Source organism: Euwallacea fornicatus, chromosome 12, assembly GCF_040115645.1.
Source record: "Euwallacea fornicatus isolate EFF26 chromosome 12, ASM4011564v1, whole genome shotgun sequence".
Lineage (NCBI taxonomy): Eukaryota > Metazoa > Arthropoda > Insecta > Coleoptera > Curculionidae > Euwallacea > Euwallacea fornicatus.
Genome location: NC_089552.1, coordinates 4,193,601 through 4,220,725, shown reverse-complemented (window position 1 = coordinate 4,220,725; position 27,125 = coordinate 4,193,601). Strand labels below are relative to the sequence as shown.

Below are 27,125 nucleotides of genomic sequence, written 5' to 3'. Positions count from 1 at the left end.
TTCTCAACATAGTCTCCTTTGAAATTGACACGATTTTCTCAGGGATGTTCTATGACATCTATACCCTATTTGTAGTAAACAGCATGGAATATTTCAAAATTGGCATTATTCTCGGATTCCACCTTTTCATCATTGGTAAATTGCTGTCCACCGAGCAAATTTTTAAAGTTTGGAAATACAATATAATCTGCGTTAGTTCATTCTGGCAAATAGGGTCGGTGAGATAAACAACAAAAAACACACAAATTTGTAACAAAAAAATCCCCAGCAATATCTCAGGTGGGGTACTTCTGGGAGTATCCTCGTATTGCCATTTACAAGGTCCCCATGCTAGACATCCTTATCTTGGACACATTGTATATGCGCAATCTGAATCCGAATTAAGCTTACCCGTAGATATTTTAAACATATAAAGCAGAATTACATAACTCTGGAAATTCTCTTTACATTCTGCAGGAGGTAAATACAAATAAGTTCCTTAGGGCCCTAAAGGCAACAATACAACCTGAAATGGTAATCGTAAAGCTACAACTTGAAAATTCAAACTTATTCTCGGAGCTTTGCGAGCAGAATAGTCGCGTAGTCGCGGACCAATAGAAATCTGAGGATTTTAATTGCATCTTACTTTGCTTTTGTTGCCTCCTGCTTCCCTGCCTTTGAGCTATGGTCCCTGGAAAGGGTTTAGTTTCGGAACATAAAGAGCGAAATAAAGGAATTTAACCTCGTTAAATATGATTCGGAGTGTTATTGGAATGATGTTTTAAATTGCAACTTGTCTTATATTCGGCGCTACTTTGTGCAAAATGAACAATTATGCTAAATACATTATTGTGTTTGGATTTGGTGAGCTGCCGGCACAAAACTCCAGGGACTTCGTGCTCCCAAAGTTAGTCGACCCTCATTCCACGTCTTATATTCTCAATTAAAATTTGGAAATTCCCCTAAAGTCTCAGTTTACTTTAGTAAAACATTTCGGGCTCTGTTTAGAATACAAATGACGTTAAATACGTTCGGATGGGAAGGAGGGCGAAATAAGAAGCGCAAGGGCGAACATGGGGTAAATTTTGATGAGGGGGTGAAAAAAGACGGGGCTCCGAGAGGAAACGCAAAGGCGGCCATAACTTTTTACACGAATCGATACTTCAATTGAATACTATCTGAGATGAAGGGTGCGGCAGCCATCACCATTTTCGGCATAAAAATTGTGTGCTTCGGTGTCTGGTTATCACATCGACAAACGTACGCTTGATGGCTGCTTCCTGTTCCAAAACAATTAACTCAATTTAACCCGCCGAGAAGCAGGACAAGGAAAAATAGACAATTTCCAAGGGGGACTCTGAAATAAGACGATTCCCGTTCAATTAGCTGTGCCAAGAAAGTTCCGCGAACAAAGCAATTGAATAGCGAACGCAAAGTCCCAAAACGCGTCAAAGTCTATGCGAAGTCTTAAATTTAATTTCCAAGACACAGTCGGCGCTGGAAACAAGAGAACGTCGCGTTGTGCGCGGCCTCCCTTGATTTAATTAAACAATTTGTAAAAGCGTGCTTTGAATATCGACGATCGGGAAACAATTGAAGAAAGGGCTGTGGCCGGAGGCCCTCCTCCTTTCTAAAACAAACGAACAACGGCGGTAGAAAATGGCTCTGCAGGGATTTCAGTTGAATTTCCCAGTTGTTGCCAGAACTCTATTTCAGAGAAAATTATCGAGTTACTTAAGCTGTTTAAACATTTTTGAAAAACGATGTAACAATTGCCAAAGCCAGTGACGAAAAAACGCTCCGGTTATGCGGGTATTTACCACAAACCACGTGCCATATTATCATGAATACGCCGAACTGCCCTTAAAGGAATTCCCTAGTTTCCCGAGATAACATCTCACCTAGTGGAAGATACAGCCGTATACTAAAAACCACTTTAGTGTCACATTTACAATCATCTTCAAATTAATTACCCGAAATTGACAATGAAAAAAACTGATCCCTTCACACCACTATTCATGCACATACCGGCACGTATCAAATCTCATCTTACTTACTCATCAGGCTTATTGTACTGCCGGTCACATTGCATCACGAGGACCAATAACGAAGAAGAAGTGTACAAAGCACATAATTGCCACCAAGATTGGTCTAGGTTTTTTATGGAAGGCCGCCATTTATTAGTGCCCCAGTGACGTCATATAGTCGTCAGAGCTGGCATGCGCCACAGCAATTGACTCATATAACACAAAACAGATATGGCGACGTAATTTCCTCGCCATGGATTAGTGCTTTATTAGTCAAAAACAGGAACACATTGTAAAAAGCCATGCTAAATCTAGTCTTTGTCGATCATTGACGAGAACAATAGTGAATACAGTCAGGAGCACATGTATGTCATCTCTTCTTAAGCAAATTTGTAATATAAATCCAAAGCTGCCTTATTTTAATTAATTGTTTCTGAAACCTTGAGTATCTCGAAGTAACTTCAATGAGAATTTTTTTGATTTTTGAGGGGAAAACGTGGTTGCACATACATGAGGAAGTAATACTACTTAATGACCGCAATCGGCAGAGGCTATCATAGATACGAATGTAGTCCTGGAAGTACCCGACCTCACATATAGATGGCGATTTTTCTGTTAAAAATTTGCCGATATTACGAAGACCTAACCTTAAAAATCTTATTTCTAAAATTGATTTGAGTTTGTTTTGGAGCCGCTCTTACCGAACGCTTTTAGAAATTTTGTGAACATGGAAAAAGTGAATGATCGACTCTTGATTCAATACTTTCACTTAAAAGGTGTTAATTCATCCAACAGAAAAGCGGAGTTAGATTATATTTTGAGATAATCTCACTCCGAAACTTCGTTAACAACTGTAAAATATTGGGTGGCAGAGTTTAAACGCGATCGTATTAGCTGCCAAGACGAGCTCCGCAGTGATCGACCCAATGACACTCCAGATCTAACCTCTCCAGATATTGTGGAGAAAATCTACAAAACTGTACAGGCAAATAGACATTTCAAAATTTACTGTACATCGCATTATGTAGGAACAATTGGAAATGAGAAAGCTGTGCGCAAGATGGGTGCCAATTGAATAAAAACAGCGTCATGAGGATGTTTCAAGGGAGTGTTTAGCAAAGTTTTGAAGGCATAAAGCCGGATTTTGGGTCGATTCATAACCATAAATGAAACATGCTTTCACACCTGAGACGAAAGAACAGTCAAACAATGAACTTGAGGGGAGAATCGGCTCCGAAGAAGGCGAAAATTTTCCCAACTGAAAGAGAGGTGAAGGCGGAAATTTTTTGGGATGCACATGAGATAATTTCCAATGAAAAGGAAAAACAATAAACGGAAAATATTCTGCAAATTTATTGCAACGTTTGAGCGAAAAAATTAGGAAAATGCGACCGGATTTGGCGAAAAAGAAAATCTCGTTTCATCAAGGCAACGCACCAGTTCACATTTTTGTCATCGCGATGATCAAAATCAGTCAACATGATTTCATATTCTCTCCTCATCTGCCCTATTTACCAAATTTAGCCCCTCCAGTCTAGTTTTTATTATGCTTAATTTGAAACATTCGAAGCTGCTTATTATATACAGAGTGTAGAATCTCGTTCGAAAAAGTGTGTAGATCTCAAAGGAGACTGTATCGAGAAATAATGAAACATTTTCCAAATTCGTTTTTTCTTTAAGTGTTAGCTCAGTGTCAGTGTTACTAATATCAAACCATACAATAGTCGTACAGAACAAGATGCGGAATGCAACAGAATGGGGGAAACACACTTTATGGCCTCTACTTAACGTTTTTGGTTAGATATACCTGCAAGAGACTGATGGCAAGTGCAACAGACTGTTGACGAAAATTTTATTGGTGTAACTGCACAATTTGCATTAATTTTGTTGGTAGTTTTTTCAGATCATATAAAACTACAATAAAATATTACGTATAAACCAGGTTTTAGTTCTTATTCTTAGACAACTCTCTGCCGTCTTATTTGTATAGAAAACTCAAGTCCTCCAATTTTTGGCAAATTTGTCAAACCAAGTCCTGTTGAAATCTGTCATTACCTGCATTACTGATCACAATATTTTAGGTGCGGACCCAGCTTTAGGCGCTAAAAAGTCCTAAGCACCTTTCATTCGGTTCAGAAGTGAGGTGTGTTCATATTCATATTAAAATGAGGTGCAAGGGGGTAAGAATGAACATGAATTATTTCATTGCTCTTTAATGGAAGCTTGAGAAATAGACTTCTTGGGTATGTTGCACAACAAAAGACTATTTTGATCTATACAGGAAGGTGAGAAGAGTCTTCATTCCGATCTTTTGCCTTTAATCTTAGGCCAGATTATGGGATCTTGGAACATGATCATTTACTGGGACTCCCATCAATATAACGAATATGTGCTTCTTGATTATGTAAATTGCGTAATTAACGATTTTACTACATGGTTTTAATATATTTCTCTGGAGACGTTCTACTGCAGAAATCAGTGAATCTGGGCCCGTGATACTGAAAGATCTCGCTGATGATGACGAATTGAATAGAAGATTTATTTTTAATGTGGGAAATTGTTTAAATTTGAAACTTTTAGACACAAACAAAAAAATCTGCTTTGCTGTCTGTTCGTTGATTGTACTTGAGCATTACAAATCGATACAATATAGAAAATAGATTACAGAGAGCTAGGAGAAAATAGAGAGAATTAAGCAAAGAAGGGGTTTGGTTTAGAAAATTCACGTATGGTCAGCACCTAAAATAAATGGATAAAAAGGTTACAAAGTGAACTCTCAATATCAGGATAAGCCTCATGGCTGCGACTGACTGGAACACAAATTACGGATTGAAATCAAGATCACCCATCTCCTCCTTTTTAAATGGCCTGCACCTCCAAGCATAGAGGAAGATGATTTTCATCATTGTGCTTGTTAAAATTGAGTCTTCATCTTCTGAGAGGTTCTGAGAATACCCAGACACAAATTCGATTTCAAATACAAAAGTCTGAAATCTGCCTTCGCGAAGCATTTCAGGAGAATGAAGTCACACGTATCATTGCAAACCGGCAATATATGACCGTAATAAACCGTTCGAAATTGAATTTGAGTACCGACATTAACATAAAATATCTAGAGAACTGTTCGCAACGAAAACACAATTTTTCACTCAGTTCCATAGCAGAATATTGTGCATTTAATGCATTTTCATAATAATATATTTAACTGAAGATAAAATTGCAAAGCAGCCATGCATAATTCAAGACCAACATTCACTGTTAAAGAGTCTAATTCGCTGGCTTATCATTGCTAGTGGGGATATAGTTACATCAGATGATTAACTCAAATGGATTATCCCTGTATAACGTCATTACGATGAAAACGATTTTAATCTAAAAATCGGCAAGGTTTAAATACTTTGGGGGAATTTTAGCTCCCCTCAAATTTGATATTCCAAATAGAGAATTGATTATTACTCAAGCAGACGTTCCCAAAATAATTTGCAATTAATACGGGCATTCATGTATGATAGCTTGCAATAAACGACAAAAAATCCGATAACTCAGCCAATGCTTTATAAATATCAGTATAACTCCAATAAAATTCGAGTGCAAACACTGCAATCATATTATACAAGTTTCGAATTTGGGCAATATTTAGTACATGAATATTTATCATCTTTTTGTCGGGCTTTTTGAATATTTCACTGACTGGCATACTCGTATATTGCACCATAACTAATGCAAATTGGAAATAGTTTCATATTTAGAGCATTCAGGGCCATATTATGTTTTCGAACACAAACAATTTCGATATAACATTTACATATTTTTACACATTCTCTATTTGAATATATCAGTTTGCGACCATAACATTTACACTAGCTGCCGTTACTGTAAACCAGTGTTCTTTTAAAAATTCTATCTTTGAGACATAACAGGACGCCCTTTAATAATAAATTCTACCCCCTACCCTCATTCCCAACGTTGCTACCCAAAGGGGAGGGAGCCCAATTAAAATTGAGAGAGTGGAGAAAATTAAACCTCGACATAAAACATTTCTAGCAAAACTAGTAAAATGTTTTGCCTGATTTCGAAACCCTTGTTTGATTGTAATTCTTCGAGGGTTGGTCACGTTTGGGTTGCCTAGCATGAGAGAGCCGGGGTTATTTTTGGCTTCACTTTGCGTTAAAAAAAACTGCTTTAATGTGGTTGATAATACCATCTAATGGTGAGATTTTTGGGAGAAAATCGTATAGATTTTTTTCACCTCGAATTCCGTGCATTCCTTCTTTACAGTAGAGAAATCTCCACCCCATTATTCCGGTGATCAATGCGACCATCGACATCTTAATAATATTTCACATCATGAGTCAACAAACTGAAAAAATCCACGTTCACATTTTCGAAAAAGTCCCAGCTAAGGAACTGAAGTAGATACGGTACTTGAACTTAGTTCCATAAATTATCAATATTCGGTGCGTTGCACACGTACACGAACTGATATATTCAAAAAGTTCTTGGCTTGAGGAAATGAAGTCACTCAAAACCAATAAATTCTCCATTGAACGACAGAGAACATTATTCCATTTCCTGGAACAGTCCTGTGAATCTCTCATAAGTATTGAGTCCTCAACAAAACCTTATATCGAATCAAACCCACCCCTGCTGTCGGCGTCGCGACGTTCCAATTATCCCCCCATAAAATCTCTCCTTAAACTTAAACACAACTAAAATCTGCAGAGAAATTCAAATTGGTATTATTCTCCCTACATTAAATAGAGCAGCCATTCCGAACCCCACCGGGCAAACAAAAATGCGGCCCAAAAAGCGCCCTTAGGCGCTCTCGCTATAAGGGCGGACGCATTTAAGGAAAGGAACGGAGCCGTACATATAAAATAAGGGGCGAGCAAAAGCAGGTTTTCTACAAGGATCGGCTTTCAAGTTGCGTCGGGGAATTTTCACCCTTACGAAAGGGGTGAGTTCAGACGAAAGTTGCATACAGAGGATTTCCATCCAAGGTTTAAAGAAGGGCGGAAATAAGGGAATAAACGCGGAGAGTCGGATGCTTGCTTGGGGTCGTATAACTTTGAAGGAGATGCTTTGGCGAATTTATAATCTGGAAGGATGGAAGTTTTTAGTTAAGTATACAACGCTCGCTATTTAAAGTTTGCTTGAATATAAATACATACATACAAATATAATATGGAGTGTATAATAAATATGCACATAAATAATATACGGGGTGCTTCAGTGATTCTGTTACAAGGCGATATCTCCGTTATGATTAGAGATCCTCGAAAATGTTTTGAGACCAAACTGTTTGGTTTGATGAAGCGCATTACTATTTTTACTACTTCCGGTTACACCGGAAGTCAATGTCAACTTCTCTATTTCGAATGCAACACCCTATATATTTTTGCAATTTTAGATTCCACACATTAAATTGATTTAAATGCCATATGCGAGTTTTCGCTGCGTAGAACTAAGAATCACGCCGATAACATGTTTGTAATATGTCGATGGAATTATTAACCATCGTTAATCAAATTTCCACGTTTAAATGTTGAATATCCAAAGTCGCCGCATCGAAGATTTTGGAGTTTAAGGAAACTTTTGCACTTCCAGATTTTGCATTTGCTACGTCGAAATCTGGCAGTATCTCAATCCAAAGACCGTTTCGGCCGGAGATCGGTAGGTGTCAGTTACCCGAAACTGGTGTGCACTTTACTCATTGCGTCCATGAAGCTAAGTAAGGATAAAATATACCAATTTGGGGTAATAAACGCCTACCAGTCGCAAAACAAAATTGTCTACAGTAAAGACTTAAACTGTCAGAAAATTGGATTTGACGCAGATTTGTTAAAGGATCGGATCGTAACTATAGACATCAAACAAGAAATGCTTTAATCCATAAGGTAAATCTCAGAGGCAAATATTATAGTGGCACACATAGTCACTGAACCAAATTTTGTTCGAGGCATTAATGAATAGAATCTATTAAAATTAAATAACCCCTAAAAATTAAATTCTATGGAAATTTTGTTTTTATGGAAAATTGATTTCCATAGAATCATTGAAATTGAGCGTTCGTATTGATGAGATTGTTGGTTCCTAAGGAAAGTAGGTCGATATTAAAACTAACGTCGCATTAATAATTTGGCCATAAGCGCAAGTTTTACAAGCCAAATTAACAAGTAACTGACAGGTGAAATGTCTTTCAAACTGAAGTTAAAGCTTAACCAATGGTTAACACACACCTCCGTTATCGGACACACCTCCGCAATGAAAAAAGACAGTTTAAATGATGGTTAGACTTGATTTTAGGTTAGTTCACATGCAGCTACGAAGACAGTGAAGAACCGCTGATACAGGCAGATAAATAACAACTAAATTTTTTACAAACGGATATAAAATTACACAATTTATAAATATTTATTCCCTCTCTATCCTGAGTTGTGTGTATCTGGACGCTGAGTAACTTGCCCTTAACGTATGGTAATAAAAATTATGGATTCTTACTGTTAAAAATTTTCAAAGACTCCATATCCTACATCAAAAAAATCCGTGATATATGAAATAACGTTTTCTCCAGTAATCCTAAGATCCCATAATAATTTCGTTTTATGTTATTTTAGGAACGCATTATACATTGTTTTAAAAATGTTTCAAAATGAGTTTAAACATTCTTCAGACAACTATGCCTGCATTTCCCCTCCTTAATTTAAATAATAAAAAAAATTATGGGGTAAAAAGAATAAAAAATATTTTAGTCTTAAAAATATCGTGGAAAATAAACCAGTCAGGGGATAAGGTAAAAAATAAATTAATGGGGCAGCATCAACTTTTTTCGAAAGAAAGTGTTTGGTTTAGTTGAAACCTCGAACAAAATGCATCACGGAAACCCAGAAAGCCACAAAAACGAATGATTATCTTGAATTCGGAGTCCCTTTCGGTTTGATTAATGTCCGTTGTTCTTCTGATGGCCTTAAAGCCCCCAGTTTACTTTCGGGTTTAAATTTATAGTTTCTAATTTTTAATCGAACAGAGGAGATCCACTGGTCTTATGAACTTTTCGTAATTCACGAGAGGCAAAACAACATCATTTTGCCTTTAATTTCGTTTTGGGAATAACGCTTCACACAGTCGCAGGGGCTGCTAGAGCAGTGGAAAAGTTCGCTACTTGAAAATAAGCGAGAATAGCATTCACCAAAGTTCGAATGAAAACGTTTTGGTGAACAATTCAGCAAAGTCTTAAGAATCTGCGAAAAATTGATCGGGAAGCTAAAAATGAACAGACACAGTTAATGATTAATGTTACAATTTAATGTCTGATTTAATCTGTCTTGTCTATCAGTTACTTCATTATCTACGTTGATGATTATTCGAAGTGGTATTTATTAGTGAATTGGAAAAATGGAAAAATTATATCTTTGCATATCGGACAATATCAGGGATAATTGGATAGGTGTATCAAAATTCGTGATAATTTTGCAAAAAAAAATTTTAATTCAAAAATTCCTCTGTTTATTTTCATAGCGTGGTAAAAGAACTGGTCTTTGTAAGATGAGAGCTCTGTTAGCACAATAAGAAAATAAACGAAATAAAATACTATCAAGATAATGTAGAATGTGGAATTATTGGGGTATTTTGGTTTACAATTGTGAATTTGGGGATTATTATTGATTAGCTAACTACATATTTATAATGAGTATTTTTGAAAATAATTTGGCCACAATTTAAGACAAGAGAAGACGTAAAATATTTGTTCATATAGGACACTGATAAGCCACTAATAGGTATAAAATGTCAAAATTACTTTTGTTGTGTATTTCAGACCATGGTTTCATCAATGAGCCTGCAAGGCAACCATGATGCAGTGCAATTATCGATAACTAACGGGGAATTACCGCTGTAATCTTTCAATAATTACATTCCGCAAACAGGCAGCTTAACAAAACAGGGAAATATTCTACTAAGAATTACTAATAAATTAGGTATCAGTAACGGTAATTGGGCTAGTAAATTTACTTGAAAATTACATATTAATTTACCTAATAATTCTCGTTCATAAAAATTAACTTGGAATTAGAAGTGCACCTTGGTCATAGTGGGAAAGTAACATCACAATCGCAATTAATCAAATGCTAAATTTATTATTGTACACACAAAGTATGTTACATATGTATATAAAGGATAAATATATAAAAAATATTAAAAAATAAATGTATAAACGGAAAGCTCGTTTACAGCCCCTATTAGATGTCCAGCTCTTCGATGATCCCACATGTGGCAGTTCCCGGATCAAATTCTGATTCCGGGACTACAATTGCCCTCTTTTGTACCGAATTACTCTCTGAAGAGAAAGCGACTGCTAGCAAATTAAGGATCTAGTAATTTAACTACCTACCACAGTTAACTTAAATAATAATGATGATTATGATTATTGCTTGAAATTTGAATGCTAAGTCGGCATCTTACACCCGAATCCCAGGGAGCCAACGTTTGACGTTATCAGCCTCGGTCGGTTGGTAGCAGTGGCTGGCGACGCCAAACACGTACTGCGAATTAAATACCCTGGAGAATTTTACCCTGATAAGAATAGTCGGTTCTATTGTAAATAGGACCGTACTGAATTGATTTCGAAAGAGGCACAATTTGCGTTTCAAATGTATTAATCCATACTCCGGATAATCGCTTTATGCTATATGCAGTGGCAGACCATTCATACACAGTTTATAACGCGATTTTGACATAATATAAGTCAAACTCAAAAATCAAGTCAAAGCTTGACATAATGCAAGTGAAAGTCACAAAAGTCAATTTTTGGTGTAATGCAAGGCAAAGTCAAATTAATATTTTGAATCTTCTGGATGACCTGGAGCATCCTAATAAATATGTATAAGAGATTTTTTTAACATCTATTAAAAGTTATCTCACAGACAATATTTGCAATAAATCTAAAATTTGATCTTCTTTTGTAAGTCAAAACTTACTGTCAAACTTACTAATAAACCCATAAAGTTAACAATATCAAGAATGTTTTATCACTGTTGCTGGTTTAAAGTTCGCCTTTGAAAAATATAAAATTTCTCCGAGTACGTACCTGGCACCGACTTCAATTTGCGTAGAAATATGGCCGAATAAAATATATTATTACCTGAAATACTTGGAGAATGGAAATTCCTAGTTTAAGGTTTCGCATAGTTAGCGCAAACTGAAATTTCTAAGGCGCTCTCAGCGCAAGATAAGAAGATTTATTGGTGATATTTTGTTCATGGCAGCATAAATCACAGGCTCCGGAGTGCTAAACATTACAGGAAAAAATCCGTTATAGTCAAGGAGTTCTGATTTATTGTCTCACGTTCTAATAGTTGAGCTTAGCCTGAAAATTCCATCCATCAGGGGTCTCACGGTCGATACAAAATGGTTATACCTCATCACTCATTACCTTTTCGTATAGCAATTTTGCCGAAACATCAATTCAATTTTCGGAGATATGATGGGAGCCCCAGACTTTACCAGTCCCAAAACTTCGCAGAGACAAAAAACGATATACGTACAAGAGGTGGAGGTAGAGGTATTGGCTGGACATAACTTTAAACATATAGTGTGATGTCAAAAAGTGCATTAGGGTAACAAGTTCTCTTCTGATCTTTTAGTGTTTTTGCCTAAAGTTTTCTAGATATCTTGCTGGTAATACCAGAAGGAAAACCAAAAATTAAACAAAGCAAAATTTTCGCTTATGACATCTCTAATGCACAAATTATTTCTGGAAATTTTTTTGAAAATGCAATTTTTTTCTACATTTTTTCGAACAAAATCTAAGTTTGAATTTTGAATTCATATTCGACAGAAAAATTTCAGAACTAATTTAAACCCGAGGAGTATTCTGTTAAGGAAACTTCACTCTCCACCATTATTTTATAAATATGCCAAAATTAAGAAATTAAATTTTTTTATCAGCATTGATAAAAAATAATGAAATGGTATTTAATTAACTAAATTTCACGAAACATGATTTAATTTGGATATGCTTGGAATCTAATGGTTTTATTACAAGGACCGAACTTTAAGTTGCCATAGAAACCAAGCAAATATCCAGCTTCTGATTTGCTAAGAAATGCAGCAATCAAATTTTCAATTTCGTTTTCAATTCAACTTTTAATATGTTTATTAGGTCATTTGCGCCTCTCTCTAGAATCGGATGACCACGATTCGCAATAGGTTCCCAAAATCTACAGGGTGGTAAATTTTAGACGGGACGATCCCTTTTATTAACTCGACTTTCTTACCGTATGTTACTGGCAATTTGTTCCCTGATGTTTGAAGTTATTGTTCAATGCAGATGGTTTTTTCGCTCTTTTAATTGGTTTTCATATCTGTCACCGTTTTCCAGATATTTGAAGAAGTATCGAGGAATGCACACAACTTCCAAATGGTTCCCATTTGGATTTCCAAATACAAAATCCTGGCTAAAATAGGGCAATTCTTTTAATTCCATTCTTTCCAGAGATATAATTTATTATGCGTCTGAAAATCCAAATGGTAACGACCACATGAAACAGATGCAATTCTCAAAGGGAAGCCGTGCCCTTTTCTAGATACTTTTCCAAACAACAGAAAAAGGGTGAGAGATGCGTAAGAGCGGGAAAAACTTTCTAACAGTAAAATTACTAATTAAATTTTTATTTTAACATGAAACTAGATTTCATCGAAGCGAAGAATTTGGTCAATTGCGACTCTATTTCAAGGTTTCAATGGAAGTTAGATAGCATTTAAAGTAAACAAGTTACATGTTACATGAAATTTGTTCATAATGGAAGAGCGAGTCAGAAAATGTCCTAAAAAGTTTGTCATTTAATAAGAAAGATCAACGTCAATTCACTGCTATTTTGTGACATACCTTGTATATTTCTGGATATCCCAGAATGGTGGTATTTTTAAACTCCCTCAATTTTTATTTGATGGTACTTCGTCATGAATTTCCGAAATTATGGAACTATTGAACAACTTAGTGAAAATATTTTCCGACAATATGTCGCAATCGTGCCCATGTTTTAAAAAAATAACTTGGGATGGCTGGAGTGCATTTGATAGAGGGTAGTGGATACATCTTGCCGTCAATCATCTGTCCCCACCGTATTATGCTAGAAGTGTTTTTGGGCTTTTCTATGGTCGGCATAATTTCCCAGAAATTGACATTTATCCTTTTAAAAAGCCCCCTCTGTATAATATATAACTAACACCTGAACCCGAAAAAAATTTATTGACCAATTGCACGGGACTGCTTTATATTCATATTTGTCGATAGCGGAGGGAATTGTACCCACAAAATTCGAATGATATCAATACAAAAATGGAAAAAATTGACCGAAACTTCGTCAGTAAGCAGCAAAAAGATAAAGAACCCACTAAAATCTACTTCAGATACGCTCGGGGTGTTTTATCTAAAATTACTGTCTAGAATTCGTCACGAAGTAACAAATTCTAATGTCGCCCTGGGAATAAATTTACTTAACTTTGAACAACGAACATCTCCGCCTTCAAAGTATAATAACAATATTACGCCATCTTGGCTTTGCTAAAGAGAGAGACTTTCCATCAAGTCTTTCCTTTATTTTAACGCTGGAAACTACTAAATAAATGAGTTTCCACCGTCTGAATAAGACCGATGAAAGTGCTTGCTTTGTGTCTAAGATTAATTTGGCAAATGGAATATATTTGTCTTTGTTGGGGCCCTTTTGGAAAAGTCGACGCTGATTTAGGTACGCTTTGACACCTTTGAAATTAATCCGTTGTACTGCATTGATTTATTAGGTGACATCCCTGGATCTAGAGCAAAAATTCCAACAGATAATGCACCATTATTATTAATCAAACTCCCTGTGGAAATAGGAAAGACCGAGACTACAAAAGTTTCGCGTCATTCCGCGAGTTTAAGGAAGACAGTAAGCACACAAAGTCCGCCCATAATTTAAACTTCAAGCGAATCATATTTCTTGGAGTTTAATTTTAATCAACATCCATCATCCGGCGAGTATGAATAAGTAAAACTCCCGTAAAACTTCCAAACTCCGCGATACTCAAATTTTAATTAGTTTTGAGTCGGAGTTGGGTTGAAACTTTCCTAATATTACTGGCGGAAATTAAAAGATAAGAAAATAACAACCCTTGCTCTCGCTATAACGCCGTATTTGGCTCTCTCCGCCAAGCTTTAAGGAAAGTTTTTAATGATTCAGTTAAGCTAACTCTAACCGTTTCCTTTGTTTTGACGTTTCGTTCGCAGTCAAGCGAATCCATCTTATGAATTAACCAAGACATATGAATTTAAGTAAAATGGAGTTTGTACATCTGTGGACGTATTCCCCACAAAACTTAAAATATTAAACAAGCTCTCAAGTAGATTTGTGTGTACTTTTCGCGGGCATTATGGGGCTCCCCATCTATCACACTATTTCCCGTTATAGCGACAAAAGCGCGTGCACCCACATTATGGGATATATGTATGTATGGCGGAAAACGTACGCACATGTGGGTGTAAATGGAACAAAAAACAAATAAAAACAACAACAAAATAAAATATCTCGTAGATTCATCCAAGGTGTTTCCATGTGCCAGATATTTATCCAGGATCTCCACCTTAGTATGGCCAGGGATACCTGATGTGGTTAACTAACCGTGGGAAGTTTTAAACAAGGAAGTGTTTGCGAGGGTGATGGGACATGTTAGGAAAGCGTTTTCGGCATTTCCGCAAATTTGACCCACAAAATGCAGACGAGTTGTTGATCTTGTGGCTTTAATGCCTGTCATTTCAGCTATAGTAATCTAAAGATCTGTCCCCACTCGGGGGATTAAAGGGCAACTTTAGTCATTGCTGACATGTTTCTAGAAGTTCTTGAATGTAGTCCTCCAGTCTCTCACATATTTAATAACAAGGGACATGGCATCAGAAAATGGACAACAAACGTTGCTTCTATGTGCATGGGTCTGAATATCGCATAACATTTGTCCCTGTCAATACATTTTCCCTTCGCTTTAGCTATATCTTCAATACAACCTTTCCAGCTGGTCGACTCACTTAATTCTTCATATATTTTGGCAGTAATGTTAACAAAGAGATTTTCGGAATTTTAGGCACCATAAATAATTATTACTACTTGACTCGTACTCAATCCATCGATAACTGATTGATAAATTTCAAAGACAAAAAATAACCAAAAACTGTTTTTTGTACCCGATGAAGTGTCACCATTGATATCACCAAACAGAAAGTGAAGATAGTCAATTTTACTTTGAGTCTACCGGGAATTATTGAGCAATGAGGCAATATTTCTCCAACTGCGACCTGTAAGAAGTAGCTATCTATACCATCGACGCTTCCAGTGACCATTCAGCAGGCAGTCATTCCTTGATTGAAGAAATTCCAGGACATTGGTCATAAAAATGATAAATGACCAAAGTGGTGTGACCTACTTGAAATAAATGAGATCTGTAATATTAGTCTTTCCAACAAATCAACAAAACAGAGTCCAATCTAAGACCAACGGAATAACAATTTAAGATAATTACAATTGTAATCTAAGACTATCGCAATGGCAATTTGATACTATCACAACGACAATGTAAAACTATTACAATGAAAATTTGAGACTATCGCAGGGACAATCCCAGACTTACTGCTTTTGTTAGCCTTACAATTGCCTATTTGGTTCAACTTAGCAAGTATTCTCTGGCGAAGTTGAGTGAAAGACTAACTACATATTATAGGAGACATCAAGTTCTCCAATATCGCTGTTTCATTCGCAAGAACCGGTTAGACGTCCAATTTAGATCTTCATGTTAGTTCAGGTTGGTTAAGGTACATGTGTATATTATGTAACATCGATCCATTTATGAGAATCAATCAGTTGTCTAACTTAGATGTTCAGGTTAATTCAAGCAGATGGATGGCATTCGATTCTACTTTCATGCTTCAAATAGGCAAGGAAACTTACGGAAGAAGATGAGAGTTTCCAACAACTAGAAAGCTCAATCTCATTTCTCCAATCCAGACCTAAATCAAGACATTATTGCTATAAAGTCTAGTGCTGTACTTTGGCTTTAGTATTATTATCACACATCATATGAACTTAACCAACTTAAAGCTCCGAGCGCGTTCGACTCAGTACAATTGATATGGCAAGATTTAATTAAGTTTGATTCATTATCTTCATCATAGAATGGACATTGTCCACTATTCAGACAATGTGCAGCCATTCGTATCATTTTTTTTCAGCATAAAATATTTGCAATCTTGCGAGGTTCAGTTCGAGTTTTTCGTCTCTCCCCAAAAAATATGTTCCAAAGGGATGTTTTCGGTGAACTCTTTCCCCAGGAAAGAAACAAATTATCCGGTCTGACGTCTAAATAATGTAAAACAATCTGCTCCACTTTAAATTCACTTAGCTAAAAGTGTCCGGGGCCATTTTTCACCGGGAAAAAACGATGCCCAGGAAGAGTTAACGGCTCACCCGGCGGTTTTCCAGGCATTTTCCGCACTCTTTCGTATCGTTTTTCTTGATTTTACGGCGTCGAGGGAACATTTTTCATGTACTCGGTTTACTCTGGAAAATTAGCCACTTAACAGGGGTTAGCAGGAGACTATAATATGTGCTTACGGGGTGGCTTTTGGACTGAGAAATTGAAAAGCTCATAAAATGCGATTCCTGCAACAGTTTTTCATAAACATTTATTCAAAATATAATTTTATTTCAGATTTTATAACACGGACCATACCCATTAAAACCTGAAGCAAAGCCGGACTCAACTATCCTTTGGGATTTTCTCGGATTTCAATACCAAGTTGACAGGGGCTTTTTAAGAACTTGGCGACTTCGACCCCTGAAAGCTGATTGTGAGTATTTTATATAAATCCTGCTGACTGAGTAGTATATTATCGCTTACCCTTTTTCAGAATAAATTTTAATTTAAAAAAAGAACCAAAGGATAGAAGAAAGATATCAGATTGAATCCGTCACCAAATTTATCACTTCGACATAAAAAGAACGGTAAGTTTTCCCGAAAACAATATGTAGATTTCTCTCTAAAGATATGTTCATATGCTTTTTCATGACTTAGCAGCACCTGTTACGAAGGGTACAAACAAATTTACATACAATTAAATAGGTGCAAAAAGGCTACTCATATTGCAAACAGATGCCTACCTAAAGGATGTTTTCAAATTGATAAATGAGTACCCAAAAAATCACCTGCTTAGCAGAAACCTGCTGTTTCTAGGAACATATTGAAATGGAAATATCTTTGTCAATTAATTTATTAAATTTCTGAAAATCAAGCAGTTGACAATTTACTCGCAAATAAACAGTTCTTTTAATTGAATGAAAGCTTAACTAACGGTTAAATAAAAAACGACTATGTGAAATTCCCCCGCATTTAAGGACCAAATTATTAATGCGCTGTCAACTTTAACTGAAGACTGATCCCCATCCAAACCTTTGAAATAAAACCTAGATATTGGTCAGATTACTGGTTTCTATGCGAACTAACTTGCTGTTCAAACTAACAGTAGATCAATAATATGACCTTGAGGATCACATGACCTTCACAGCTACAGATATGCAGTTTCGTTTCATAATTCACCACTCCGGTCTACGTGATAATAATATCGCATTGCAACTTAATGGTCTTTCCTATTTCTCAACTGATCCTACGATTGGCGTGGTCTGCTTCTAGATGGATTTCTGCTTGGTGTTTATAAAATTTAATCCTTATGACAAATTTCCAGAGTTTCCCCCTAACAGTGTCTACGTTGAATGGTTTATGGGCGTGCCCTATAACCTCTACGGAGCTACGTAGCTTCCTGGCAATCGTTTACGATGGTACTAATTTCCAATTGAACTCTATTTCCCATATATGTCGGTAAGGGAGTCATTCAGAATGATTCAACTTATATTTTGAAATGCTTATACAGAATTATAACAATCAAATCTGTCTACTTTACGGTACTGGAAATAGTAATTTACATAAAGAGGGGAGGAAGTAACTCATAACGCACGAGCGTGAAACATTACGCACGAGCTGCGGGCAAGTGCAAAAGTCACGCAAACCATTGATCTATTCTTGACTGTGTCGTTTATTCTATTTTTATGCGAAAAACTGGAGCAACTGTAATATACGTAAAGTGTACTGTAACCGAAGACATGCAATGATTCTGGGTTAGCAATAACAGAAGTTTCCAAATGACCTCATAGGATATTTGGTTATGTGGTCTTTTTAACCACTTTCTTCCTAAATGATGTGTCTTAATTTCCTGTTCGTTCTCGTGATCTATACAATCTGTAGTAACATGGTTTCCAGAGGATTCTGGAGTAACTTCTGCATCCAGGAATATAGAAAAAAAATCTTATAAATCGAAAAAGACTCTCAACCTTGCTCTTAGAAATTGTGAGAAATTTCTAATTCAGTTTTGGGCAAGCTGTTTCTCTTCTGGCTATGCGCGATGTAGCACCTTGGTTGGAATTGTAAGTCGATCGATTGACATTTTCTTTGGGGCTTGATTGGTTTGGGAAAATAATTATGGGCCTAATTCGAAAACAATTATCACCTTGTGGATTATGTCAACTAAAAATAAATTAAAAAATACATAAAAATATATTGAAAATGGAATGATGAAATTAAAAAAATAAATTAAACCAAAAAATTTGCCATATCTAAAAAGAAATGGCAACGAGTGTTCGCTCTTTGTTGGGCAGAGTGAAATACATTCCCGATGGATATTCACAGGACTGGACTAACATATTCAGTGTATTATGAACTTTCGGAGGATCTGCGCATGGCTTTTTGAGCGAAGTTCAATTGCCAGATCCCAGAAGATTAAATATATTATAATTTGCCAAACTAAGCGAAAACCACAATGTTTTAACCAAAAATGCGATGACATTTTGAGAAAAGTCTAGCAATGCCAAAATAGCAACCATAAGCCAGTAAAATTGTGGATCTGTTATGTAATTGTCGCTTGAATTCCACATAGCTAAAGGTTACCAGTGCATATACTTTTGTTGAGGCTTGGGGGTTTAATAAACCTCACAAGGCTAATTATAAACACTTGTATGGCCCTGGTATCCTTCCAGGTACCCATATTCACCTGTAACACGCCTGTTTGCGAAATATATAGTTCGTCCGTCATATTTTATTTTTTAGAGCTAACTCGGGATTTTTATAATATCCTTTTGACAAACAATTTTGTTAATTATTGCATTTTTACAGAGACACTTTTTCGCCTTTATTTAGTAGAAAACGAAAATATTGCGAAAATATATTTTTCCCTTTGATTGCTAATACCTAATGGCAATGTTTTGGTCTGATTATGTAAAAAGACCCTACCTACTCGTGACCAAGAACAAACCCCTGGACATTCCAAAGGAGCAACGACTTTTTATAAAACGTCCAAGCTTAAGGAGTGGGGACAGAGCTGTGAAAGTTCAACCTCGCCTCACTCGAGAGGGGGGAAAACTCACCCCCTACAAAAATTCAAAATCGCACCGGTATAAGTCTTCTAGGGCACGAGGGGTGGAAGGGGTAAGAATAAGGAAGGGAGAGAAGGAAAATGGGCGTGGCCGACGCGAGTAAGAAATCAATGACTGTGCAAAAGGCGAAGGCCCAGGCCGGGGAATTTTTATTTTGGAAGACCTGTAGTAACTCGAGAATTGTAGGAAGTTGTCGTATGTTTTATGGGCAAGTTATTTTGAGGATTATTATTCGGTTGGCAAAGGTAAACTGTATTAAGCGTATTATGTCCTGGCTTGTGTAGATTTTGCAAATACCAACTCAAGGACAAGAACGATAAGTACACTGGAATGGGACTATTAAAAAAGGCAGCATGAGCCACGACCTTAAAGAGGTGTAAACTTCCAACCCAACCTCAGTTTCTCGGAGCTTTGTTTATGCTATCCCGTGTCGTTTTGCCCCAACAAACTCAAGAGCACATTGGATGAATATTTTACAGAGTCTCATATTTTATTCTATGAATCTTAAATTTTGCCTCTAAGCTTAGTTTTCGGCAACAGATTTTGTAGCTATTATATTATATTACTCGGGCTCGGATTGCGAATTCAAGGCAGACAGGAGTTTTGCGGTTTAAACCGGGTTTCGTGGCTTTATTATTTTAATAGCCTGATTAAAAACCGTCTACGAGAATAAGGTAGTCCCTGAGTGCCGATTTAGCCCTTTCCAGAGACCTTCTAAAAGAAAAATCTGACCAGCAATCGACAACGAATAAGCGAGGTTTTTGCGGACATTCACGTTAGGTTTCAGGTATATTTCGCTGTCCGATTATAAATGTAATATATCTATTATAAATTATAATAATACAAACAAACAATACATTAGTGTATCAGACTGAAATATTTTTGTTCTGACAGTTATTGCCGTTGCTGTCGAATGATAAATCACGCGAATCGATACTGATACAAATTAAATTTTGCAGTCGCGCTCCATAATGGAGATAGTTTCCATGCCGAAATATTATTTTGATTATGTATAGGGAATTAGGTATCTAATATTGTTACAGCGATAAATCGCGCACTTAAAACTGTTACTGTAAATGGAAATTTCGATTTAGTAGGGAAAGGCGATTTTTTTATCACACCTTATCATCATTTACTTTAACACTTATTATTTATTGTCTCCTAATGTTCTCCCCCAAAAATATTCATCCCGCTGTATAGACGTAAATTTTGTGACGTTTCAAATTGTAGCTGGCATCATATAATTACACTATAAACCACATACAAATAAACTAAACACAAGATCATTTTTGTCTATTAATAGTGCCGATTATAATACAGGTTGTTTCGTATTAGTCGGCCAATCCGCTAACCGGAAGTTCCTTATGCGAAAATAATTACACTTTTACCTTACTCTTGTTAGTAAGTTGGTTGTTTCTCAACGTATTTTAATGGCACTTTTCAGTGATATATGCTTCAATTAGGTGCACATTTCCTATATTTTGGAATATGGATTTGAATAAAAAAATTTGGAAAAAAAGTGGGGGAAAATGGGGGGGATTTTGATTTCAAATATGAATTGCCTGGCACTGTTGTCATATAAACGAACATACAAAAGAACTCGTTTGCAGTGTCCCTTCGCCATCCTTTCCAGTAAGTAGGAGTGAGCCTCACTGATGCTCAGAATACCAGTAGTTTACTCCCCATCTCGACAAAGTTTTGCTATAGAATATCTGGAGTCCAAGTTGTTTCATAGAGTCGCAAAGTGCCACAGATGTGCTGATTGTACTAATGGAAACCAGAAATCCTTGGATACATACAGTCCTTGGATATTCACGACTATCTTGACAAGGGAACCTTATTTGCGATGGATAGACCTGATTGTTCTAAATATTTCCCCCAATCATTGAAGCGGTTTCAGTGGTAAATCAAGCGTGAATTTCTTAGTGTGAGTCTCTAGCCGATAACCATAAAGATAGCTCAAGCTCATCGACTCAGCGACTCAATTAGTTCAACTGCCGGCCGACCACACCTTTGGTCGAATGGAATACCACATTTTGCTGATGTTCTTGTGGTGACTTTCTAGGTACTAGACAGTGGGCAGTAGTTTTTATTCACTAATCAATTATTATTCTGAGGTGAAGACTCCATTAGGGTTAACAGAAATAGTAGATCCTGTCGACCGCGCTTTCCATTGAGTGCGCAGCGAATGGCAGAATTTTATATTAATCCTCCGTTTTATATCTTCAGTCAGTACAGACACTAAACTGAGCTTGAGGAGCCCCTGAATATGAAGAAAAACTCTAATTTTGAATTACAGATTTCACACGTCGGGATTTGACCATCGGTTTTTACCGCTATTGGTAATTTAAATTAGGAAGCATAATAATCAAAGTATGAATGATATTAAAACAAGAAATGCGGGCTTTATGTTAAAAAAGGGGGAAATTATGAATATAATCATATTCTAGCACATAATACAATAAATAGGTTCCAAATTCATTAAATTATAGGAACAAAACATTATAATTATATGCTTAGCATAATTGGCAATATCAATGTATGCCTGTGTGATGAAATTTGAAAATAAATAACTGCACAATATTAGCAATTATTTGAAATAGCGTCCTGTCCATCAATTAGTGACAGTACAATTACTTAATTAATCGCTATGTGCTCTTATATACGTCCTGAAGGTATTTAAATTGACAAAGATTAATTCTGTGGGAAAAAGCTAAAAAAATCCAAATAGGTATGTTTAACCTTAATGAAATCGTGGACACGAGCTGTGAATAGTTAACAACCGCACGGATTACCCAATTACCTCAAATGGAGTGAAAAACGGCCTTTTTAGGCATAAAAAACCGAGCTAAATTGCTTTTAAATTGCGTACTTTAGCCGGACCTCTTCAAATTGAAAAAAGCCCTATGTTAAAATGCAGAAGAAAGGTTTGAGTGGTCATTTAAGAGCCTCAGCTCTGGAAGATATCTGCCCCTCAAATCTGTGAAGTGACGAGAAAATTGATTAATTGTATGAAGGCGCTTTTTTGGAAAATTGACTTGACAAACGCAAACCACAGAGAGGTCTTAGCAACTCCGAAAAAGCTTTTTTCAACCAAAATAAATTGAATTGAAATTAACCTATAATCTTGAATAAACTCCTATAACTCTAGGATGAATTAAAGATTGAAATCTTGGAATACGAAAGGCTGCTAAATGGCCACCCTTTACACTCCTGGTCATTAAATTTAAAGAAAAACCTAAGGACAACGTAATTTCTAGTTCGCAAAATAAATCTAAAAATAATTTTTATTTACGCTATACTTCGCCAAGGGAACGTGGGTTATATTGGAACTCTTAAGGACCATCCCCTATTTTTATGACTCAATACTATCTTCCTCCCGATTTTTAGGGTCGGCACGCTTCACGCACATTTTTTTTGGGCGTGATCAGAATGGGGTTGGTTTTTTCGGAGCAACAAGTTGTTTTATAAATGAAACAAGATAAATTGGTCGGTTTAGGGAGAAAATGTGCTAAAAAGTTTGCGGCTGAGCTTGTTTAGAGCTTTCCAGGGATTTTTTAGGAGTGATTTATGAGGTTGACTGGATTATCCTGTGGAAAAAAGGGGTTGATGGGATCGTTTTGACGATTTGTCACTGCGGAACTTTTTTATTTCCTTCAGAAAATACTCGTGCTCTTGTTAGATACCGCTACTAGAGCTAAAAATATGAAACTTGATGTATGAAGTAATCACCATGGACGGGAGGAAGGACGGCGCTGGTATGGTTTTCATATTCAAAAATTATCCTTTCAAGGAAACAAACCGAACGCATTTAAAAATAGAATTGTTACATAAGTACCTCTGGTAGGCAGTCCAGCCAGTCCATATTAGCATTCTTACAAATTTATTATTTTTTAGAATAAAAACAAAATCCGTATTTATGAATATTGTATTAAAACAATAAGAATTTTATTTAAATATTAAATTTAATATAAATAACAATTAAAATACCAATTACGATGACGCATTCGGATCATCCAGCAGCAAGTTTTATGTTTAAAATACCATATATGTACATTTTGACTTCTATTCTGCTTTTCAGCAATACCTTCAGACAATGAGGATGATATCTCAGATTTCATTTTTTTTTAAGGCAATGTACATATGTATATGATATTTTACACCTACCATTACCTCATAGCTTCTTAATTCCTATTCTTGGTCGAACTATAGCCCTTCGAGTGAACTTTAAATTAAAAGAATTAATTCAATTTTGAGTGAATTTGTTGCCTACTCTAAACTTATTACGATAAATATACTAACAATTGATGTTGTTACAGGTTTTACTTGCGATTGCGGCAATTCCCCAAGAAGCCATATGCAGGAGGAGCTCCTTTCTAAAATGCAACAGCTACAATAAAACATCACGAGTATCAGCAAAAATGGAAACAGGTCTTACGTTTCCCAATTAACATGCTTCATTGCTGATTCAAGCCTGAAACGAAAACAAAAAAACTTTACTTTGGAATGTTCTTACACCTCCTTTTCTGCAGTTTTCCTGACCTTCTACACAGAGCTGTAGCCTTTAGGCAAAAACTATATTCATAACTAGTTGATGATAAAGGAACGTAGTTTTACTCACTTGATACAGTTTGGATGCAAACGGGAAAAAAACAGGACAAAAATCTGTCATCTATTAATTTTATCTCAAATCATTTTACACGTCATGCGGACCTTTTTTTAATCCCCCAACAAAATCTGGTTATCACCCAGTTAATTTGCGAGGTCCTCCAGAGTTAAAACGATGAAAAATGATGCGGTTTTAAATGAGATTGAAAGGGTGAAAAATTGAACCTGATGGAGATTGATACATTTTTTCTGGACTTTACCGGGTAGAGGTTTATGCGCGATAATTAGAGTTCATCTGGTACGTTAATTATTTAAAACATGTTTAAATATTTTATATATAAATTGTAGTGCCTTTTATGGTAATGTTATCCAGTTAGTACAAATCTTACGTCCCGCAAACTAACCGAATCTGAAAATGAAGTACCCAAAAAGTGGTTGTCAGTAATTGGAAACTATTTTTCACTTTGTGATTTTTTTAATCACATTTGATATTTAAAAATTGTTATTAATTCAATTTTCTTTAACGTTGCGAACGCAAATAGGCAGAAAATAACAAAAAATCCAAACGGTATTACAAGAGTAGCAGTCTCCAGCTAGATCTTTTATTATTGAACTGACGTCGACGACTTTTCAAAATTGTACAAGTGAGTTTAATTAGCCACAAAATCCAAAAAAATTTCAAAAGCGTAACAAATATTAAACTGCAAAAATCTTAAATAAGAGAAATAATTCTGTTTTTCGCAATATTTACACATTTTTTTACACTCCCTAAGTATCTCATACAAACTTAAATCTTATAATAATTTCTAAACATATCGGGGTGAACAACAAATTACTCAGAATATTGAGATCACTGCTGATTATTTAAATTCAAAGGAATTCACTTTTACAACCAAAAAACAGGAACAATTTTTTGAACATGTTTTATAGAAAATATATAAAATTTGATCAATGCATGTACCATTATTGACAGTGATTAACATAATTTATTCTCATGTAGAGAAAATGCGACAAAGTATTCACATTCAAAACAACATTAATCACAAAACAACAAGGATATAACCGCATTGTGGAACAAAATATTGATATTATTTAGTTCGCAACCATTTGTTAAACAAATATCCTATATTTTGGCAATTATGCAAATGAAAAAATAAGAAGTGAATTATGAAAGTGATTAACTACGTAAATTGTTTAAACCAAATTTCATTGTTTGTAGGCCCAAATTATTAAATAATAACAAAAGCGAATATTCGATTATTTTGCTTAAAGAATCACCTCGAAAAATATAATTGTAAATCATGAAAATTCATACCGATTTGGCTGATGAAATTTACTTCAATATGTTCATTCCCTGAAATTGCTACGTTAAAAATTCCAAATCCGTACCAAATTATACAAATTTTTAATAAACTAAATAACTTAAACATTATTTCAAATCAAATTGAAATACGATTAAAACTGCATTTTTAATATGTAGAGAGAGATTTTCATTTTTACATGAACTTCACTGAGACCAAACTTATAGTATTATATCTCTTTGTTTTCGGAATGAAATGTAATGAATTACATCACACTCTCCATGCTTTTTTGAGTTATATAGCCTTGTTCTAAGTATTCTTATAGTCTCAAAATACAAGTAAAAAAAATGTAACAACAAAACTAAATCAACTAAACCTAAAAAAGTGATGTCGCTTTCTCGCATTTTGTTAATAAACTTGTAACAAATTTTTCTAAGACCCTACCTTTAACCAAAAATGTTTAAAGATTTATTGAAATAAATTTAAAACATTTTTAATGATTACCGTCGAAAATATTAATGCACAATATAAATTTTTTTTCATCGTTATCAGTCATATTATTGAATTGGATATAATCAGCTTTCTGGTACTTATTACTTTCTGAAATTTTTTCCTAAAAACTAAACACTTTTTTATTATGTTTAAACACCAGACACGATTCTGATCGATAGGTTTTTTGTTGAATCGATTCCAATAATTATTGTTGCTTCACTAGCAAAATTACCATATAAAATTCTAAAAGCTAGGTCTGGAAGTTTTAATACTGATTTAGTTATAACTACATGTAATACTGCGTACAGGAACTCTCTTACACTCACGCTTACACTCACACCTAATTGAATATATCAATTTACAAAACTTACATTTCTTTAAAATCTGCCTTTTCGAACAGCACTGTAAAAATAATTTCGTTATATATATCAACATAATAATTGTAATAGTTGAAATAAATTACATTAAGGATAAATCTGCAAATAGGTTTAACTGACATCGTTTGTAGAATACTTACTATAAACTCAGGTTTTATCAGTAAAGACAGCTTTTTCTGAATATTCATTATTATTGGTACGAAATTATAGACAGGTTACAGCAGAAACTGTACATAAATTAGTAAAATTTTAATTGACCAACCTAATTTGCTAACACTGTGCAAATTTCAAAGCAAAATTTCACGAATTAAAAATGCAAAGAAAAGGTAATTAACAGCATTTTTATATTTCCATTTGCGCAGAAAAGAGTTATGCCACCCTTAACGTTCCTATCAAAACTGAATAAAACAGCAAACTAACTTGATGTAATCAGCACTATAAAGGAAAGCGAAGTACACAATAATATACCTTTTTATATAATTGTGTTACAACTGAAAAATAAATGAATCAACCATTTCACATTCAGTTCGCTCCGTACATATTTTACGGCTTAAAATGTAATATTATTCGCCATAAATCAATGAATTTTCAGCAAAAACAAAAAAAAAACGGCATAAAAACAACAGAACTGTTTTTTTTTTTATCAATTTGCCCCACTCGTGATGGTAAACATTGGACGATACACAATAAAAGACCTTAAAAGTAAAAAAATAAATGAAAAAGTGAAATTCTAATTGAATATTGTGATAGGAAGAAACGATTTCACTGTTAATGGTAACATGGCAAAATCCGATGTCATTCCGGGAAATAAAAAGAATTTACTACTTTGTCTTA

General features: G+C 35.3%; 2 long non-coding RNA genes across 3 annotated transcripts in view; one reads left to right on the top strand and one right to left on the bottom strand.

Moving 5' to 3' along the window:
• Positions 1-25,716, top strand: part of LOC136342355 (uncharacterized) — a 31,162-nt gene extending 5,446 nt beyond the window's left edge. Inside the window, exons 2-4 of the long non-coding RNA XR_010732629.1 lie at positions 16,743-16,881; positions 16,942-17,035; positions 23,833-25,716. This is a non-coding gene — a long non-coding RNA (uncharacterized lncRNA). The remainder of the gene's footprint in view (positions 1-16,742; positions 16,882-16,941; positions 17,036-23,832) is intronic.
• Positions 10,086-11,189, bottom strand: LOC136342476 (uncharacterized). Of its 2 annotated transcripts, none has more exons than XR_010732650.1 (3): positions 11,146-11,189; positions 10,396-10,546; positions 10,086-10,341 (listed from the first exon to the last, which is right to left on the bottom strand). It is a non-coding gene; the product is annotated as an uncharacterized lncRNA (long non-coding RNA). The 2 variants fall into 2 exon arrangements; XR_010732649.1 differs by lacking the exon at positions 11,146-11,189 and adding an exon at positions 11,092-11,108.
• Positions 25,717-27,125: the final 1,409 nt, after the last annotated feature.